This window comes from Cibotium barometz, chromosome 17 (assembly GCF_041138505.1).
Source record: "Cibotium barometz isolate CiBa-2024 chromosome 17, ASM4113850v1, whole genome shotgun sequence".
In the NCBI taxonomy this organism is placed as follows: domain Eukaryota; kingdom Viridiplantae; phylum Streptophyta; class Polypodiopsida; order Cyatheales; family Cibotiaceae; genus Cibotium; species Cibotium barometz.
The window spans coordinates 34,427,990-34,442,456 of NC_141062.1; positions in this window are offsets into that span (position 1 = coordinate 34,427,990).

Consider the following 14,467-nt stretch of genomic DNA (forward strand, 5'->3'; position numbering starts at 1 on the left):
TTTCCCCCGAAGTACATTCTCAGGAACTTCGGCTCTCTCTAGAATGCAAAGAGAATACCTTCAAAGCGAGAACAGATGCTTCCGCCATCGTCGCCGGCAGGAGCCCTGGAGGAGCGGGCGGGCGGGGACCTCACAAGAAAAATACCTCTCTTGTATCATATTGATTAACCCTATGAGAGTTACACATCATGAGAACCACTGCACAATGTGGTCTTCACAAGATCTCCTTTTAATAGCTCCTTTGAAGGAGGCCACTAACTTCATTTGCACTTGACCAAGGATAGTAGCCAAGGGCTCTGGCCCCCTTGTGGAGCTAACATAAGGGTAGGAGAAGCAAATGGTAGGGGAAAAGTAAGGGATTAGGAAAGAAGTAAATAGTGGGCAAGGGTAAGGGAGTAGGAAAGAACCCCAGACTATGCATGCCTACGACTAGTTCCTAAGAGGAGACAACGAAGGTGAGGTGCCACCAAAATCTCTCATCTTTGGGGACATGCACTACATCCACTCAAAAACTCACAAAAAATAGAGGTGAGGTGCCATCAAAAGATCTAGTCTTTGGGGGCATGCACTACACCAAATTAAGCTTTCTATAAGAATTCTAATGTTTAATCACAAAAAGTTTATATTTATGCTTAATTAGGATGTTTTTTTATGTATATCTCTCTCTCCCCAAAAGAATGGTCATTCCTATTACTAATTCTTATTCAAATGGATGCTTCTCATTGATAAATTCTCAATTCAAAAATCAAACTCTATGCTAGTTAAGCTAACGGTTAGAAAATGGCTTTTTATGCTTTTATACTAGTAAAATTATAGTAGACTTATGATTTAATTCCATAAATTGGATTTAACTCCAATGATGGTTAATCTATCATAATTGTATTATAAAGTCCTATTCTTTCCAAAAATATTAAAAATTATCAGTAATAGTGGAGCTATGGTAAAATTTTTAGAAATTAATACATTACTCATTTTTATGCATAATGTCTAGAGATCACATACTTCATTCAAAAGAACCCTCAAAAAGTTACAATCACGCCGGAACTTCTATCGTCACTCACAAGTTCTAAAACCAGGTCTTTAAACCTCGGTGATAGGTTCTGAGGAAAGAACCTATATCACGTAGGGGGGGATGTTAATCCCATTTTGGATTAACAAATATGCTCCTCCATTTTAGGACATTAATAAGTGTCATGCAAAGGCAATATGAAAGTTGTACATTATGAGATATTGGCCACCCAAGGCCTTAGTGAAGTAAAGTTTGGGCACCCAAGTGTGAATGAGGGCCATATATATATAAGGCATTTTCTCATAATGAATGGACACAATCCCCCTTTGTGCTATGAGAGTTCTTGCTTTTGTCTTGAGAGAGAGATTGAGGGAGAGTACTCTAACACATGTGCCTTCTCTATACTTGTATGCTTGTGTGGAGGAGTGAGAGAGAGTGATTGCCTTGTGTGGTGATGTGAGCAACTCTACGGTGACACCGTGGTGGAGGTGGAGCTTGGAGGAGTGGAGCTTCTCAAGTGAGCTTGGAGACCTCAAGGGACACGAGATCAAAGCATTGGTAAGTGCCCTGCGACGACAATTGTGTTCTATTGCTTCTTCCAACAAAGGTGAATACATTGAGTGAGGCATGGTAGCCCATAACACCAGTGGATTTATGTTTTCCTTTGAATTAGCAACATGTGAGGTAGCTTGGTTGTGCAAGCTCCTTGGTGATTTGGGGCTACAGGTTGTCATCTATTATGACAACCTTAGTAGTATACAATTATCGAGGAACCCGATTTTTCATGTGTGGACCAAACACATAAAGGTCCACTATCACTTCATCAGAGAGAGGGTCTTAGTAGGAGACATTGATCTCACGTATGTTAGCACACAGAGGAGCAGGTAGCTGACATTTTCATGAAAGCCTTGGGAGTAGAGAAGCTTTGCAGATTCCAGACTATGCTTGGAGTCCTAGAGATGGATTTGAGCTTGAGGGGGAGTGTTGAGATGTCAAGCTCAACACGAGCTGACACTTATGGTATGCCTAGGTGACCGTTTCCGCCACTTACATCACTGGCATGTTTGGTAGGATGCTGACATGATAGATATTTACCATTGATTCTACAGTTTGACTATACCAGCTACTACTAGTCTTGCCAACTCACTCACTTAGCGTGTTCACATTAAGGACCACATGTACATAGTACTTTAGTACTCATGTTGTATTTCCCTTATCTTTTGGTAGAACCTTTTTGTTGAGAAGAAGAACAACAATAAATTTTCAGCCTCTCATCTTGTGCATTCTCTTCTAGGGTTTGTGTGAGTGTGTGTTCTTTGTGCAAGAGCTCAGCTCTCTTCATCCCTGCATCTTTTCATATATGTCAAAGGAGTTTCATGTATGAATGGCTGAAAGAGGCATAAAACATTAAGGCATAGTGCCTTATACACCTTGGCAAAATGGTCTAGCTGAAAGGAAGAACATGACCCTCACGGCACATTACATGGTTAAGGACTTGCAAAAAACTACCCCTTTATATGAAGCTTGGAATGGCACATTGCATGATAGGATTTTTTTCAATTTTTTTGGCTGGAGGTAGTTATGTGTGCCATTTATGTACTAAATAGATGTCCCAGGAAGGCCTTGTAGACAATTTACCCTTATAAAGCTTGGAATGGAAGGAAGCCCTCCGTAGCTCATTTGTGTGTTTTTAGTTGTCTTTCTTATGCTTTTGTGCCTAAGCAGCAATAAGGCAGTAAAATGTATTTTTATGGGATACAACTTGGAATGGCAGGAAGCCCTCAATGGCTCACTTGTGTGTTTTTAGTTGTCTTGCTTATGTTTTTGTGCCTAAGCAGCAATAAGGCAATAAAATGTATTTTTGTGGGATACAACTCAAAAAGCTAAGGGTATAGCTGCTACCATCCAGCCACAAAGTGAATTTTGGTAGAGATGATGTCAATTCAGCCCATGCTTTTATGTAAAAAATAGCAAAATATATGCTCACAATACATCTTTTTAATACACTTTACCTTGTACAATGCCGAGTAGCCATATGTAGAGAAAATGAATGCTCAAAACGATTCTATAAAAATCAGCCCATACTAGTTGAAAATCTGAGTCCAAATTTCAACCCACCAATCACCCTATTGATGAGGCAATTATGGATGATGTAGTGGATAAGGAAAGGGAAGCTATACAGGCATCCACCACGAGTATGCCAAAATGGCTAGTGCAGACATTGAGAGATAGCAAATTAGCCACTTCTTTACCTATTAGGACATGTGTAGGTTCTTATCATGCATCCTATTCTTTTGTGGATCATGCTCTCACTCAGAAGATGATGGTCTATTTTTGAATGTGTCTTGGTCTACTTTTTCATTTCAAGGGGCTCCATAAGGCCAAGATGATGGTCTACTTTTGAATGTGTCTTGGTCTACTTTTTCATTTCAAGGGGCTCCATAAGGCCAAGAACCACTATTAAAAAGTATGCCCCTTGCCCACACAATCCAAACAAATGTGTTCATATGGTGATCAAACTTTGCAAGAGTGAGGATGGGTCCACATGTATACCCTTGCAAAGTTTGTTCACAATCCAAGCAAATTTGGTTGGAATGTCAGGGCTAGGGACCAACTTTTTAATGTGTCTTGGCCTTAGGAAGCCCCTTTAAAATTGGAACCCTAGCCCCAACTTTTCTAACCAAATATGTTTTGATAGTGGCTAAACTTTGCAAGAGTGAGAGTGGGTCCACACATACACTCTTGCAAAGTTTGGTCACCATCTGAGCACATTTGGTTAGAATGTGTAGTATGCTACTCTATCAACTTCTTGATTACCTCGTTTAGGAAATGTGTACACCTTGATCACTAACTAGTTCAATTGAGGTGTCCAAATCTAGTCATGCTAGCCTCATATAAAAACTTGGCAATATAGGAAGCTTTGTAGTCCTCCCTCATTGCCTTCACTTTCATCCACTTGGTGTAAAAGTCTTTGTGGCTAGGATGTTGTCCTTTAAGCTAGAGGTTTGAAAGGTCCTACAAAGTCCATATCCCACTTCTATAATGGGTAACATAGGATGGTGAGACATTCTATCTAATGAATTTGGTTGTCCCATCCTTTAACATGTGTCACACTCCTTTGCAAATGCATGGGCATCCTTAAGCACCGTTGGCCACCATAATCTAGCCTGAAATATCTTCTTTCTAGCTATATCTCTGAAGAAGTGTCCTCCACTAACTCCTTGGTGTGCTTCTACTAACATAATTCCAAATGTCATGGGAATTCCTCTTTTATCATTTAAATTTTCTCATGCATAAAAAAATTTATCTAAAATTCTTCTTTAAAATTTAAATAAAATATCCATTAATTTAATTATGCCAAGAATTTCACTTTTACCATTTAAATGATTGAATTCCAAATGTCATGGAAATTCCTCTTTTATCATTTAAATTTTCTCATGCATAAACATAAATTTATCTAAAATTTCTCTTTAAATTTAGATAAAAATATTCATTATTTTAATATATCAAATTTTATCTTTTTCCATTTAATTACATGGATATCCATTATCATGGGAATTCCTATTTTTGCATAAAAATAGAAATATTAAAAAATTCTCATTTCTCTAATTAATTATTTACGCATGAATACTAAAAATTAGTTTTTCATGAATGTAATGAAAATTATTCTTTTAGCATAGGATGACCAATCCTAGAATATGGTAGGAAGTCCTCGTGCCAGTATTACATTAAAATACTCATATTTTCTATTATCCCTTAAAAATCCTCTATGTATTTCACAAGAGAAATACAATGTTGGCCTCCCCCATTCTTCTAATTTATGGTGACTTGCTGAAAGATTAGCATGAGTAGTGTCACACTTCATGGGGAGACTACTTCTCAGGCCATATAAGGAGTGAGTCATGCACATACAACCAATTCCCTGGACCAATTACACTAAGGGGTTAGTTGCATGCACGTTATGGGTGTGTATGCATGTGCATGTACATGTGTGGTGTAAACCATACTTCAATAATCACCCATCTCGGTTTGAATATGGGGATACAATAGAATGCATGACATGCCATCTTGTTTACAAGTATGCATGATACTATTACATCACCTGTATAAGGTCTTGGTATAATAATTACCCTGGACCTGTGTGAATCCATGACAACCAGGCACCCTTTGGAATGAGAAACAAAGGCATCTGGATTGTACTTGTGTCAAAGGAGCCGTTTGAAAGTCATGAGCCAATGGTTGTGTGGCGGGTCCACCAATGTCTAGGTCTTGTTTTGCTAAAATGAGTGATACTCATCATCCATGGTGGCCTTCCATAAATTTTCCTCAGGTCTAGCGAGAGCTATGAGGGAATCACCTGGGTCGAGGTTGTCTTCAAGGGAAGATTGTGGGGTCTCAACAAGCATCTTAGCGGCACCAAGTATGTCATAGTTGTTGGTGACACCTGGGAGCACGCCATTGGGAGGAGGTAGGAGAATGCCATTGTGGGTCCTCATGTGAAGAAGTCGTGGAGGAGGTGAGATCACATAAGTAGTTTGTTGGGATGGGCTCTTAAGGTGTATTAATGTAGTTTGGAACATTGTTTATAGTAAAATTTATGATGTCAGTGAAATCTTCCTTGGTAAGGTCATTTGGGTGAACATGCCTCTTTCACATTGGCTAATTCAAGTTTGCAGATTTAGTATTCTGCTGGCAAAATATATATTTCACTCACTCTTTGCTCTCTCTAAGTGCAAGCCTTAATGTGGCCAAATAGAGCTCACTTCTCATGTTCATTTCAAAATGCTTTTATTAGGGTCATATTGTGTTGGGTTTTCTTTTGTGGATATAAAACTCCCTCCCAATGTGTTTTGTCAACAAATTTTTTTTAAAAGGGAGTGATGCTCATAAAACTCCCTCCCAATGTGTTAGTGATGCTCATATTTGACTTCTATTGTTATTTTCACTTATTAATATTTTAATTTTGATCCTTATTGTTCATTTTGTAGATATAGCACTTGCAACAATGCCTCCAAAGGTTAGGTCTCTATAAAATTGGCTTTCACAAATATTTTAGTTTAGTTTAGGATTGTGTATACTTTGCCTTGTGTTTTTGATCTCTTCAGAGAGGGAAGAGAGGTTCTGCTAGCACATCTAGAGGAGGTGGCAAAGCAAGAAGAAGAAGCAAGGAGACTAGCCAAGGGCATGAGGATTCTTAGCAAGGGAGTGATATTCAAGACATGGAAGCGTAATCTCTTGATGATTCCCTAACTGCGGGCCAGAGAGAGAAGAAAGATGATCAAGGGAACAATAATGGAGCAGGTAAACAAGAGAAGCAGAAAGATGATGTGGAGGATCTCATTCCAGCTAGCATTGAAAAGCCTGAAGGTGGGGATATCCTAGAGGACATTGCTATTCATAAAGGGCTTGTACCCCCTCATATTCCCTTGTGTAGATATCTTGTTAATCTAATTTTTGCGAGGAAATTAAGAAGTGATCTTACCACTCTAAAGAGGGCTTTTGAAGTAGAGGGGTAGCATGAAGGGCTCTTTCATCCTTTCAATCACAATCAGCTTTTAGATATCTTTGGATGGAAAAATATCCCTTCTTATTAAAATATTTTTTTCCAAAATAGAAGTTTAAAAAGAAATTTCTAATGCGCATTAGAAATAAATTATAATGTGCACAAAAGACCTTAGCCTAAGGGCCCCTGTTTTCAGAAAATTTTGGATTAAGGTCCAAACAAAGGTTTGTCAGGCCAATGAGATTAATCCAAATGTAGGGAGGAGATAAATTAAAGAATAAAAGAAAACCCCCCCAAAAATGAGTAAATGCTCACATAAGATAAAGAGTGGACTAAGGACCAAAGAAAACAATTAAAAAATTAAATTTTGACACCTCAGTGTGGGGATCTCCCCTCATGAAGTAGGTGCCTTTTTCTCATCATTACCCCTATTTTTTTATGAATAAAATGAGATATTTTCATCTCTCCTCTCTCTTGTTTCAAATCTAGATCCAAAAAGTAAGCTGAACTGACAAAAAATGGTCAAAAATTGACCAAACTGATCTGGAAAATTCTAGAATCAGTTTGCTTGGTTAGAGGCTCACTTTTTCCTATAAATAGAAGCCTCCCCCTTTTGTAAAAGCTTAATGGTGTTCATGCACTGTTACTCTACTCCTGTTCTAAGCCATCTACATTGAATTTTTAATAATTTAATTATTTTTGGCCTAATCCTCTTCCAAAGTGATTTGGTGGCCACTATTGCTTCAAACAAGAGTAGAATTCTCAATCCCTCAAGCCAAAGGAGAGCTTACAAGCTCCATGTAAGCTAATTTTCTTACTTTGTTTACGAATTTTAATGAAAAATCTATGGTTTTCTTGATTTTTATGTTTTGCAAATGATTGAATTAAATTCAAATGCTATGCCTTTGATGAAAAGGCCACCCCCTTCTCTTCTTTACATTCCAACCTTTCTTAATCCTAGAAAGATTAACTAAGTGATTAATTAAACTCTTCTTATTGTTTACTCTCTTGAATTTAGAAAATTGTGTAGATTAGAGTTCTATAACTCTAAATTGGGTTAATTAAGTTAAGTGAAGAAAGATAAAAATGAGAAATGGCTAGCCATACAAAGGAGGTTATGGCAAAATTTTACACAATTTTGTGAAAAAGAAAGTTTGTTTTTATGTTATTCCAAAAGAGTAATTCCCACCATTTTTGCATCTAAAAGTAATATTCTAATTACTCCACGTACATATTCACCTATGAATATGCATGGATATCACTGATATTAATTATTAAAATTGATTTCTATGCATAGAAAGATACATAAAGGAATTGTTTTTATTATAAAAGTGTTATTCTTATTAAAATTGATTTCTATGCATAGAAAGATGCATAATGGAATTTTTTAATTATAAAAGTGTTATTCTTATTAAATTTGATTTCTATGCATAGAAAGATGCATAAAGGATTTTTTTTACTATAAAAGTGTTATTCTTATTAAATTTGATTCTATGCATAGAAAGATGCATAAAGGAAATTTTTTTATTATAAAAGTGTTATTCTTATTAAATTTGATTTCTATGCATAGAAAGATGCATAAAGAAATTTTTTATTATAAAAGTGTTATTCTTATTAAAATTGATTTCTATGCATAGAAAGATGCATAAAGGAAATTTTTTAATTATAAAAGTGTTATTCTTATTAGATTTGATTTCTATGCATAGAAAGATGCATAAAGGAATTTTTTTATTACAAAAGTGTTATTCTTATTAAAATTGATTTCTATGCATAGAAAGATGCATAAAGGAATTTTTTTAATTACAAAAGTGTTATTCTTATTAAATTTGATTTCTATGCATAGAAAGATGCATAAAGAAAATTGTTTTATTATAAAAGTGTTATTCTTATTAAATTTGATTTCTATGCATAGAAAGATGCATAAAGGAAATTGTTTTATTATAAAAGTGTTATTCTTATTAAATTTGATTTCTATGTATAGAAAGATGCATAAAGGAAATTTTTTAATTATAAAAGTGTTATGCTTATTAAATTTAATTTTTATGCATAGAAAGATGCATAAAGGAATTTTTTAATTATAAAAGTGTTATTCTTAATAAAATTTATTTCTATGCATAGAAAGATGCACAATGAAATTTTTTTATTATAAAAGTGTTATTCTTATTAAATTTGATTTCTATGCATAGAAAGATGCATAAAGAAATTTGTTTATTACAAAAGTGTTATTCTTATTAAAATTGATTTTTATGCATAGAAAGATGCATAAAGGAATTTTTTTTATTACAAAAGTGTTATTCTTATTAAATTTAATTTTTATGCATAGAAAGATGCATAAAGAAATTTTTTTAATTATAAAAGCGTTATTCTTATAAAAATTGATTTTTATGCATAAATAGATGCATAAAGAAATTCTTTTTATTTTAAAAGTGTTATTCCTATTAAATTTGATTTTATGTATAAATAGATGCATAAAAGGATTTTTTTATTTCCATTGAAGTTGATTTTTATGCATAAATAGATGCATAAAGAATTTTTTATATCAAAATTAGAATTCTCTTAAATTCTATGTTTAAATTCTATGTGTATTTGATAAATGAATAACTAAATACTCTAAGAGAGAAATTTCTATCATTTTATATTCACATGGATTGTAAAAAGAAAATTTAGGAAATATATCGAGATCGAAATATTCAGATAAATGATTAATTTATTTCTCATTGGAATTCATAACTAATTTTGAAATCAGTTAAGTGAATATTCAAAGAAAGAAATTCAGTAAAATAGTAACTGAATTATCAAACCTTTTCGAGAAAGATAGTTTAGGAAAAATCTTATCTGACTCGAACCTTGAATCAAGGCCAAACTCTTTCGTCAGTTTCGAGGAAAGAAGGTGTGTCCAGTCTATGAAATAGATGTGATGTGATGTGAATAGAGGTGATGAGATGTGGGGTGAATAGATGTGATGAGATGTGATGTGCATCAGATAGATGTAAATGAATGGATGTATGTATGTGTATGTGAAGAATGGATGTGAATGCACGTATGTGAAGAATGTATGTGAATGAGACTGTGAAGAATGGATGTGAATGAGTATGTGAAAGATTGGATGTGAATGTGTATCTGTTATGGTAGGATAGATGAAGTAAATCCCAGATAAAAATTGTTCTATGGAAAAGAATCAATGGTTGTGCCTCTCAATGAGAAAAAAAGCATTGGTCTCTATGATCCAAGTGTAATCTTTTCCTTGATCTGACTATGGGACTTACGCGTTCGGTCAGATCAATTCAGTTAGTTAAGGCTTTTGACTACGTTAGAGTAAAAATAATTGGAGAAATCGCCCGTGCTTTTTGGGTGAGGGAAGTTTTTCCGGGTTTAGTCAAGGTGAAACACTGGGTCTTACAAACCCTTGTTCTAACAGCTGTCTTACACTGGGTCTTACAAACCCTTGTTCTAACAGCTGTCTAAGCTGTTCCTTGAGTTCAATGGCTTCAGGAATTGGCATTTTGTACGTGCGCAGGGTTATTGGCTGAGCTCCGAGGGTCAATTCAATCACATGATCTACTTCCTGAATTGGAGGCATTTCAGTTAGTTCTGCTGGGAATAGATCATCAAATTCACTTAACCATTCTGGTTCTTTAGCCTTAAGCTTTGAGTCTACTGGGTTCATTTTGACAACATAAATTTGCTGCTTCTTCCTAAGTCCTTTCAGCAACCTGGAAGCTTTTACTAACTGAAGGTCTGGGGATCCAGAAACTCCAGTTCCTCGAACTTTGTTCCCGTGAAGGTCATGGAAGGAAATGGTTCCATTGTGATAGTGTATGTCAGCTTGATTTTTGTGGAGCCAATCCATTCCAAGGATCCCGTTAAAAACTCTTAGAGGTAAGACTTTGAACTGACAGTTGGTTACATTACCATCTAGATTGAACTGGATAAGATTTGTCTCATGGTGAGTGAAAAGAGTCTTCCCACTGGCCAATTCAAGTTGCATAGGTTTCCTTGATTTCTGTTCTAAGACTAGCTTATGCAAGCATCCAGGGAAAATGAATGAATGAGAACTGCCTGAATCAATCAAAAGCTTAAAAGGCTTACCCCCCTGATATTCTGCTGGAGCATGGATGACTAAGAACTGAGACGATCAGGTCCTTGGTTTTCAATTGCAACAAAGATCTACCCTCTTTCCTCTTCTACTACATTTGAAATTGTGACTGCTCTGGCTGCTGGAGTCTGAGGCGGAACTCTTTCTCTTTGGCTGCCCCAATTCTGGGAAGGAGTTCTGAGGTTACTTTGGACAAAGGTAGATGGCTGAGCTGGAGTTCTTTCGAGGTTTCCTTGACTTGGGCGAGACGAACCCAATTTAGCCCGACCGACTACTCTGGATATTTTTGTACATTGGCTTTCGAGTATGAAGATAACATTCTTGAGTTACCACAAACAGAAGATGCCAAAGTAGCTTCGGTGGTAGCAACATCACTGTGAGATCCCTTTGCCCCCTCCGTGCACCGAATTTCCGGTAGCATGTACATACATCACATCAATAAGGCAAAAAGTGCACTTGGGATACACTTGATAGAATTTTTGGAGCAAAATGGAAGCACTCAAAGACAAGCTTAAAAAATTAAATTCTATGAACTTAAAATGAAATCATCTAACGGCCTCCTAGAGTACATAAACTACATGAAGAGTATAATGGCTCAACTTGTAGCCATAGGATCACCAATGGAAGAAGTAGAGCCCAATTGCATTTGTAAGCAATTTAATAAGCAAGAGATTTCTTGTATGACTTTGTGTCTTCTCTCTCCTCCACTTGTGTCACCTAGCATGAGCACCACAAATTCTTAACATGGTATCTAGAGCTTAGGTTTACTCTTGTGGTGTAGAATAGGTCGACTTCAAGCCAATCTGTGGGAGATTTGGGCCAGATTTGGGCATTTAATGCCATTTTTGCTTTTTTCACTAGCTTCCAAACTGGCCAGCCCATACCACAGCTCATTGGAGGGCTCATAGCACGCATTGTAGGCGTTTTTGGCTTGAGGTTTGCTCTAGGGTTTTGTAGATTAGGTCATTGCTAAGCTCCATGGCCCATCAATGCCTCTGATTAGCCCCTAGAGTGGCCAATTTCTTCCACACCCCCAAACCCTCTTACACGTTTTTCTACTGCTTTGTGGTCGTACGGTCCATACGCATTGCTTGTGCACAATTGGGACAAACCCTCTTACATGTAGGGGCGCCATGATGTGCTAAAGCTACCTCTAAGAGGGTTTGACATTTGGTTGACCACAGAAGGAGAGCCAAGCAAAAGAGCCGGCTGCTACTGTCCAGAGGTGCCATAACCAAAGCTTCACCAAGCTTATAAGTGAGATTAAAAATTAATTATTTCTCATTTTTTTTCAAGTGGAGTTGATTTTTTGGTTAAATAATGGTAAGTATAAGCTTTTTCCAGCATTTGGCTAATTCCTAAAGCCAAAATCTAAACCAAGTTTCCCTCTCCATCTTCTCCATAAAAGCCTCACCAAAAGCTTGTTTAAAGCGGGATTAAGGTGTTTTTTAAACACTAACAAGTGTTGCTAAACACTAGTGGTGGCCCAACTGAAGAGGAGTGGAGTCCCTTGGCTCTAAGGGGAGGTGGCTTCATCAAAAATCTCTAAAGGCGGTGTCTTCAACAACAATTTACTCAAGCAATAAAGCTCCCGGTGGTGACTATTAGCTTGGAGAGTGTTTTTAAACACTAACGGTGGGCATAACCATCAAAGCGGGAAGCTTTTGCAACTAAGGAGGAGTTCTACATCATCTTCTTCATCAGAAAATCTTCTATTATAAAGGTTTTTGGTAAGTACATCAATTTTGGGTGCTTCTATTCAACTTCCGCTTATTTCTTAAGCTTGTTCCATGCAAGTATGGTGCAATGGCATCCCATAAGCCATGTGCAACCCATGAATGGTTCAATGCATTCTTATTCCGCTGTGAACTCATTGTGTTTAGCATGTAAGCTGAACCTAAGAAGAGGTCAATGCATCCTAACATGCCTCTGTTCCATGCAAGTATGGTGCAATGGCATCCCATAAGCCATGTGCAACCCATGAATGGTTCAATGCATTCTTATTCCGCTGTGAACTCATTGTGTTTAGCATGTAAGCTGAACCTAAGAAGAGGTCAATGCATCCTAACATGCCTCTGTTTCATTTTTTTAGTGACATTGCATGAGCTCTCTTGGCATTGTTTATGTAAGAGACATTGGCACATGTATAAGCAATGTACTCATGAGTCAAGAAGAGTGTTTCTTGTCATTATGAGCCATGAAATCAGCTCCTTAATCACTCTAAATAAGCTTGTACCTTCTCATTGTATTAGTGGAGTAGACACTGCTCTTGTCAAATCATTAAGACAAGTGGTAAGACCCTCCCAAACCCATTCCCTTGAACACTTATTTGAAAGGTCAAAGTGGAAAGATGAACGAGCAAGCATAAAGAGTGGAGTGCACCCGCATTAAGGTGTACATCATCATCGACAACAACTAAAGACTCAAAGGCCATTATTAACCTTTGAAGCTCTAGGGTATTTGGTAAAACCTAGTAAATCACATCACCATGAACACCATTGTATGCCTATTTATAAAGGCATCTCCATCCATCGATTAAGGGGGGATTCTATGTGCAATACCACCCATTCCAAGTATTCATAGCTGGTATTGAGGGGGGGTATTAGAATATAGGCATTGTAACCATTAGTCTTGGGCACAATATTGGATCGTTGAAATTAAGATTGTGTGTAAAGGCACCCCAAAGGGGTGGCCTCCTCCTATTTAAAGGATGGGAACTCTTCACAATTTGTGTGACAGTAGAGCCCAATTGCATTTGTAAGCAATTTAATAAGCAAGAGATTTCTTGTATGACTTTGTGTCTTCTCTCTCCTCCACTTGTGTCACCTAGCATGAGCACCACAAATTCTTAACATTCTTGTACCTCCCAAGAGATAGAGAACTTCTTTTGGGGCGTACTGGAATGAAGACCATATTTGCTTCTTTGAATTTTCTGCCTGACCTCTTCTTATTTGCGTATTGCTTCTGTCTATCCTGGGTAGCTTTTATATACTTGCGTACTCGAATGAAGACCATATCTGCTTCTTTGAATTTTTTGCCTGACTTCTTCTTATTTGCATACTACTTATGTCTATCCTGGGCAGCTTTTATATCCTTGCGGATTGATTGCATCTGCTGCTCCATGTCATCAAGCATCTGTCTAGACATCTCGACCCTAATCAATGGTGGGTCAGACCAAGTTAATGGTGTTAGGTAGTCTTGTCCATACAGAGCTTTGAAAGGGCTCATCTCGATACTTTGGTGATAAGAAGCATTGTAGACGAATTCGACTAGGTGCAGATAGCTTAGCCACTTCTTGGGTTCCCTGCCACAGCATGACTGAAGTATATCTTTGATTACTTGGTTCACCCTTTCTGTTTGACCAGCCCCATCGGTCTCGGGGTGGTAAGCTGTGCTTTGATCCAAGAAAGTTCCTACTGCTTCGAAAAATGCAATCCAGAATCTTGACGTGAATTTGGGATCTCGATCACTTACTATTCTCCTGGGTAGGCCATGCAATCTAAAGATTTCCTTGAGGAACACTCTGGCCACATCCACTGAATTGTATGTTTCTTTTACTGGAATCATATGGGCAACTTTGGTTAGTCTGTCAACTACCACGAAGATGGAGTTGTAACCTAATTGCACTGAAGGTAGTCCAGTAATAAAATCAATACTGATACATTCCCACTTCATCTGGGGGATGTCTAATGGATGTAAGATCCCTGTCCCCACCGCGCAACAATTTCAGGGGTGCTAGCAGCGGAAGTAGCACTTCTTGCACGGGGCAGGGTCCCACACTTGGGGCCTCGCCCACAGATATCCGGACAAGAGACTAATCCATCGGTTTTTCCAAAACCGAACCCAGAAAAATCTTCCT